Raw genomic sequence first — 7411 nt, 5'->3', positions numbered from 1 at the left:
AGATTGGGTAAGCAGAAGGTGGAAGAACTCAAAGTGGGGGCTTTACAGTGATTGGTTGGAAACATGATATGGGCTATTTGGATTGGTTAGTTTAAACATATGGCTAAGGGGGCTTATACAGGGTGGTTACAAGGTAAGTAAAACATTTCCTGAGGACTGCTGAGGGAATTTCTGATAATGGTCTTGTGTCAAGACTGTCTCTTAGGAACATTCTTTCTATATCTTTAGTTTAACCACAGAGGAAAAAAAGGTTTCCTTTGTTATATACTTAAGTCTGTCTAAGACAGTTACTAAGATGGAGTCAAGGCTCAGACCTGGAAGGACCATTCTGAGAGGAGTCAGGTGCCTCAGTTTTGAAACTCTCACACATAGTTCTCTGCGTCTCCTGGTTCTAGGAGGTTCTCAGCACAAATACCCTGGGTCCAAAGTACATACTCAACTCTCATCTCTTCTTGGTGGTATTGAGGTCCTATCTCTGCTTGCTTCTCTATCCTTTTATCTCTCTAAGATACAAGGTGTAACTCAAGTAAGGGCTTGATTTGGATAAGGGTGGTGACTGGGGTAAGGGTGGTGACTTGAGTCAAACCCCCTAGAAGGCAGTGACTCAAGATATATCCCACCCTAATCCTGCCTCATTAACATAAAGGACAACTCACTCCCAAATGTGACCATAACCACAGGCATAGAGACCAGGATTTACAATACATCAAAAAATGGCAGATAATTACATCAGGTCACAAAACGGAGGACAACCACACAATACTGGGAATCATAGCCTAACCAAGTTGACACATATTTTGGGGGGAAGTAAATCAATTCATAACATGGGGTAATGAAATAATAATAAACAGAACAACAATAAAACTACACACTTGTTTAAAGGGTACCATAAGCCCTGGCGGTGCAGTGGTTAAGGGCTCGCCTGCTAACCAAAAGGCTGACAGTTCAAATCCACAAGCTTCTCATTGGAAACCCTGTGGGGCAGCTCTACTCTTCCTATATGGTCGCTATGGGTAGGAATCGACTCGAGGGCGATGGGTTTGGTTTTGGTTTCAAATAAGAACACCATCACCCATCTGTCAGTTTGTCATAATGTTGTGGCTTATGTGTTGCTCTGATGCTGGAAGCTATGCCATCAGTATTTCAAATACCAGCAGGGTCACCCATGCTGAACATGTTTCAGTGGCGCTTCCAGACTAAGACACAGAAGAGTGCCCCGGCGGTCTACTTTTAAAAAAAAGTGGCCAGTGAAAACCTAATGAATAGCAGTGGAACATTGTTTGATATAGTGCCAGAAGATGAGCCCCTCAGGTTGGAAGGCACTCAAAATACAGCTGGGGAAGAGCTGTCTCCTCAAACTAGAGTCAATCTTAATGACATGGACAGAGTAAAGCTTTCAGGAACTTAATCTGCTGAGATGGCACAACTCAAAATGAGAAGAAATAGCTGCAAACATCCATTAATAACTGGAATGTGCAAGGTACAAAATATGAATCTAGGAAAACTGGAAGTTGTCAAAAATGAAATGGAATGCTTGAGGATCAATATCCTAGGCATTAGTGTGCTGAAATGGACTGGTACTGGCCATTTTGGATCTGACAAGCATATGATCTACTATGCCGGGAATGACAAATTGAAGAGGAAATGTGTCACATTCATCATCAAAAAGAACATTTCAAGATCTATCCTGAAGTACAATGCAGTCAGTGATAGGATAATATGCATATGCCTGCCAAGCCCATAAAACCCATTGCCGTCGAGTCGATTTTGACTCATAGCGATCCTATAGGACACAGTAGAACTGCCCCACAGGGTTTCCAAGGAGTGGCTGGTGGATTCGAACGGCCAACCTTTTGGTTAGCAGCCTGAGATCATACCCACTGCACCACCAGGATTCCATATGCTTACAAGGAAGACTAATTAATACAACCATTATTCAAATTTACACACCAACCACTAAGGCCAAAGATGAAGAAATTGAAGATTTTTACCAACTTCAGCAATCTAAAATGGATCAAACATGCAATCAAGATACACTGACAATTATTGGTGATTGGAACGCAAAAGTTGAAAACAAAAAAGAAGGATCAGCAGTTGGAAAATATGGCCTTCATGATAGAAATGATCCTGGAGATTGCATGATAGAATTTTGTAAGACCAACGACTTAATCATTGCAAATGCCCTTTTTTCAAGAACAGGAACAGTGACTATACACATGGACCTCACCAGATGGAATACTCAGGAAACAAATCAACTACATCTGTGGAAAGTAATGATGGAGAAGCTCAATATCATCATTAAGAACAAGGCCAGAGGCCAACTATGGAACAGACCATCAATTGCTCATAAGCAAGTTCAAGATGAAGCTGAAGAAAATTAAAACAAGCCCATAAGTGCCAAAGTCAAGCCTTGCGTATATTCCATCTGAATTTGGAGACCATCTCAAGAATAGATTTAGTGTATTGAATACCAGTGACCAAAGACCAGATGAGTTGTAGGATCACATCAAGGACATCATACAGGAAGAAAGCAAAAGGTCATTAAAAAGACAGGAAAGAAAGAAAAGACTAAAATGGATGTCAGAAGAGACTCTGAAACTTGCTCTTGAACGTAGAATAGCTAAAGCAAATGGAAGAAATGATGAAGTAAAAGAGCTGAACAGAAGATTTCAAAGGGTGGCTTGAGAAGACAAAGAATTATAATAAAATGTGTAAAGACCTGGAGTTAGAAAAACAAAAGGGAAGATTACACTAGGCATTTCTCAAGCTGAAAGAACTGAAGAAAAAATTCAAGACTTCAGTCGGAATATTAAAGGATTGTCCTATAGGGTCGCTATGAGTAGGAATCGACTTGACGGCACTGGGTTTGGGTGGGTATAGGGTCGCTATGAGTCGGGATCGACTCGACGGCACTGGGTTGGGTTTTATGGGCAAACTATTGAACAATGCAGGAAACATCAAAAGAAGGTGGAAAGAATACATGAGTCCAAAAAGAATTGGTTGACATTCAACCATTCCAGGAGGTAGTATATGATCAAGAGCCGATGGTACTGAAGGAAGAAGTCCAAGCTGCACTGAAGGCATTGGTGAAAAACAAGGCTCCAGAAGTTGAGACAATGCCAATTGAGATATTTCAACAAATGGATGCAGCACTGGAAGTACTCACTTGTCAACACCAAGAAATTTGGAAGATAATTACCTAGCCAGCCACTGGAAGAGATTCATATTTGTGCTCATTCCAAAGAAAGGTGATCCAACAGAATGTGGAAATTATCTAAAAATATTATTAATATCACATGCAAATAAAATTTTGTTGAAGATAATTCAAAAATGGTTGCAACAGTATATCAACAGGGAACTGCCAGAAATTCAAGTTGGACTCAGAAGAGGACATGGAATGAGGGATAGCATTACTGGTGTCCGATAGATCATGGTTGAAGATAGAGAATACCAGAAACATGGTTACCTGGGTTTTTTTTGACTATGCAAAGTCATTCGACTGTGTGGATCGTAACAAATTATGGATAACACTGCTAAGAACGGGAACTCTAGAACACTTAATTATGCTCATGAAGAACCTGTATATAGACCAAGATGCAGTCATTCAAACAGTACAAGGGGATACTGCATGGTTTAAAATCAGGAAAGGTGTGCGTTAAGGTTGGATCCTTTGCTGAGCAAATAATCTGAGAAGCTAGACTATATGAAGAAGAACGAGGCATCAGGATTGGGGAAAGACTTATTAAGAACTTGTGGTATGCAGATGACACAACCTTGCTTGCTGAAAGCAAAGAGGACTTGAAGCACCTACTGATGAAGATCAAAGACCACAGCCTTCAGTAAGGATTATACCTCAACATAAAGAAAACAAAAATCCTCACAACTGGACCAATAAGCAACATCATGATAAATGCTGAAAAAATTGACGTTGTAAAGGATTTCATTTTACTTGGAATCAACGCCGATGGAAGCAGCAGTCAAGGAATCAAACAACGTATTGCCCCGAGTGAATCTGCTGCAAAAAACCTCTTTAAAATGTTGAAAAGCACCAAGATGTCACTTTGAGGACTAAGGTGTGCCTGACCCAAGCCATGGAATTTTCAATGGCCTCATAGGCATGCAAAAATCAATAAGGAAGACCAAAGAAGAATTGATGTCTCTGAATTATGGTTAGTGAAGAATATTGAACCTACCACGGACTGCCAGAAGAACAAACAAATCTATTTTGGAAGAAGCACAGCCAGAACTCTCCTTAGAAACGAGGGCAGTGAGACTTTATCTCACATACTTTGGACATGTTACCAGAAGGACATCATGAGTGGTAAAGCAGAGGGTCAGCAAAAGAGAAGAAGACGCTCAACAAGATAGACTGATATGGTGGCTGCAACAATGGGCTCAAGCATAGCAATGACTGTGAGGATGGCCCAGGACTGGGCGGTGTTTCATCCTGTTTTACCAGGGTTGCTATGAGTTGGAACTGATAAGATGGCACCCAACAACAACAACCAAGAACACTGTTATCAGGTGCTGAAAGGATGATGATCCGTTTGGCAAACATATCACCTGTGATAATTTACAAGGCAGATCATGAACCTAATGAACTAAGACAAGAGGTTGTAAAACAGAATGTTAGCAGCATTTGTTGGTTGCTGTTGGCTGCATTTGGAAAGTTACTATCAAAAAGAGATGAGCTCAGAAAATACGTGAGTGGGAATCAAAGGGATTAAAAATAATTTACAAATTAGGATTTGCAGGGTTGGAAGAGGCACCTGCTTCTCAATCTCAAATAGCAAAATATAAAATTGAGAAATGTGTTCAGCAAGAAAGCACTGATTAAAGTCAGCCTTGAAGAAAGGGTCAAGTCAAGAGTATGGCCTTCAAACCTATTGTTAAAATGTCTGGATAAATTAAGGTATTACCCAGCATATGCTTTCAATTGGACCAAATGGCTACGGAAACAGAAGGAAAGTTGTGAATTTCCCACCAAAGTCCAATAGGCCCAAACCACTCAAAGTCAAGTCAGAAGAGAAAGGGAAAGAGAGCGGGAGGCACAAGGGCAAGAAAGCAAAGAAAAATGCCAAACCATAGAAACACATCTAAAAAAAGAGTTGTGGTTGTGGCTATTAGCACATGGAACACCTTGAATTAGGTAAGAACCCTACAATTTTATGGCAGTCATACTGCCAAAAGAACATCAGCCTGGATTGAGTCTTTGAGACTTAATATTACCCTGTATCCCCCAAATTTTTTAAAGGTTAGGAGCCCTGGTGGCATAGTGGTTAAGTGCTACAGCTGCTAACCAAAAGGTCAGCAGTTTGAATCCACCAGCTGCTCCTTGGAAACCCTATGGGGCAGTGCTACTGTCCTATAGGGTCATTATGAGTGGGAATCAACTGGACAGCAACAGGTTTGGATCTGAAAGTATATTTCCCAATGCCTGCCTCAGACGTAGAAATGGAAGACACTTTCAGAGGGACTCTCTCAGAGAGGAGTCATGGAAACCAATCGGTAAGGCAGCTATGCTCCAGGAGCAGAATTTGGGTCTAAATCGGAGGGGTTCTCAAAATGTCTACTCAGTAGACCAGTAAGAATTGGAATCTCTCATTCCCTCTTTCCAAAGGGGAGTGTTGACTGCAGTTATCCTATGTCTCTGTCCCACCATAACATATTGAGGGTGTACAGGGTAGATATATTACCTTTCGATGAAGAGGAGTCACATTTGGACCTGATTTAGAGTCTATCACACATCACCCAGAAATCACGGACAATGAGTTTGATGCTGTAACTGGATGGGTATTAAGGGTTTGTCTCTGTCTCAGTTATCTAGTGCTGCTATAACAGAAATACCACAAATAGATGGCTTTCACAAACACATATTTATTCTCTTACAGTTTAGGAGGCTACAAGTCCAAATTCAGGTTGCCAGTTCCAGGAGAGGCTTTCTCTGTCAGCTCAGTTTAGGAAGAAGGTCCTTGTCTCCTTTTAGCATCTGTGCGCCCAGAATTCCTTGGAGATCTCTGTGTGTCTTGGCATCAATTTTCCCCTGGGTCTAGTAGGTTCTCAACACAGGGACTTTGGCTCAAAGGCATGCTCCACTCCCAGCCCTTCTTCCTTGGTGGTAGGAAGTCCCTCTCTCTCTGCTGGCTTCTCTCTCCTTTTATCTCTTGTAAAATAAAAGGTGATACAGGCCACACCCCAGGGAAACTCCCCTTACACTGGATCAGGGCTGTGACCTGAGTGAGGGTATTGCATCCCACACTAATCCTCATTAATATGACCTAATCCTGCCTTATTAATGTAACAGACAGCTCATTCTGAAATGGGACCATAACCACAGGCACAGAGCTAGGATTTATAACACATAGGACAATTACGTCAGATCACAAAATGGAGGACAACCACACAATACTGAGAATCATGGCCTAGCCAAATTGACACATATTTTGGGGGGACACAATTCAATCCATGCCACTCTCCCTTGAGAAAAGAGTAAGGGACTTTTGTCTGTGGGAGGAGAGTGAGCCAAACATTTGGTGAAGAGAAAAGGAGACTGTTAAGAGTCTAGTGTTGGTCCCCAAATATTCCTGGCTCTCTCCTTTTAAAACATTTGGCAGCATTACACAGATATGAAGTTAGGCATGGCCAACATCATGATATATGGAGAAAAGACTGAAGTCGTCAAGGATTTCATTTTACTTAGATCCAAAATCAACACCTAACAACAACATGGCCATGTGGCTTGCTTTGGCCAACAATATATGAGCAGAAGTGATGTGTGACACTTCCGGGTGGGTGTGCTGAGAGCCCGTTCTCTACCCCCAGCCAAAATAATTGTGAGAAGCATGTGTCAAGGTGAAGCTTCCTTCTGTCTGAGTCTTTTGAGTGACTACACTGAGCAGAGCTCCCCTTCAGACCCACATAGGACAAGTAGCATGAGCGAAAAATAAACTTTGACTGTAACCCAATGAAAGCCGCTGAGATGTTAGGGCTTGTTACGGCAGCATAAAGCCAGCCTTTCCTGGCTGATACTGGGAGTGAGAGGAGAGACTGGGGAAAGCAGGAGCTAAAATGTAAAGCTCCCCTTCTCCTAGGCAAAGGAGTCTGAACTCTCTTCTGTAGTAAAACCAAAAAAAACAAACCCACTGCCATCAAGTCGATTCCAACTCACAGTGACCCTGTAGGACAGAGTAGAACCGTCCTATAGGATTTCCAGGGCTGTAAACCCTGGTGGCGTAGCGGTTAAGTGCTACAGTTGCTAACCAAGAGGTCGGCAGTTCAAATCCACCAGGTGCTCCTTGGAAACTCTATGGGGCAGTTCTACTCTATCCTATAGGGTCGCTATGAGTCGGAATCGACTCGACTGCAGTGGGTTTGGTTTTGGTTTAAATCTTTACAGAAGCAGATTGCCACA

The sequence above is a fragment of the Loxodonta africana genome, chromosome 3 (assembly GCF_030014295.1).
Source record: "Loxodonta africana isolate mLoxAfr1 chromosome 3, mLoxAfr1.hap2, whole genome shotgun sequence".
Lineage (NCBI taxonomy): Eukaryota > Metazoa > Chordata > Mammalia > Proboscidea > Elephantidae > Loxodonta > Loxodonta africana.
The sequence above is the reverse complement of the archived record's forward strand: the minus strand, read 5'-3'. Positions refer to the sequence as shown.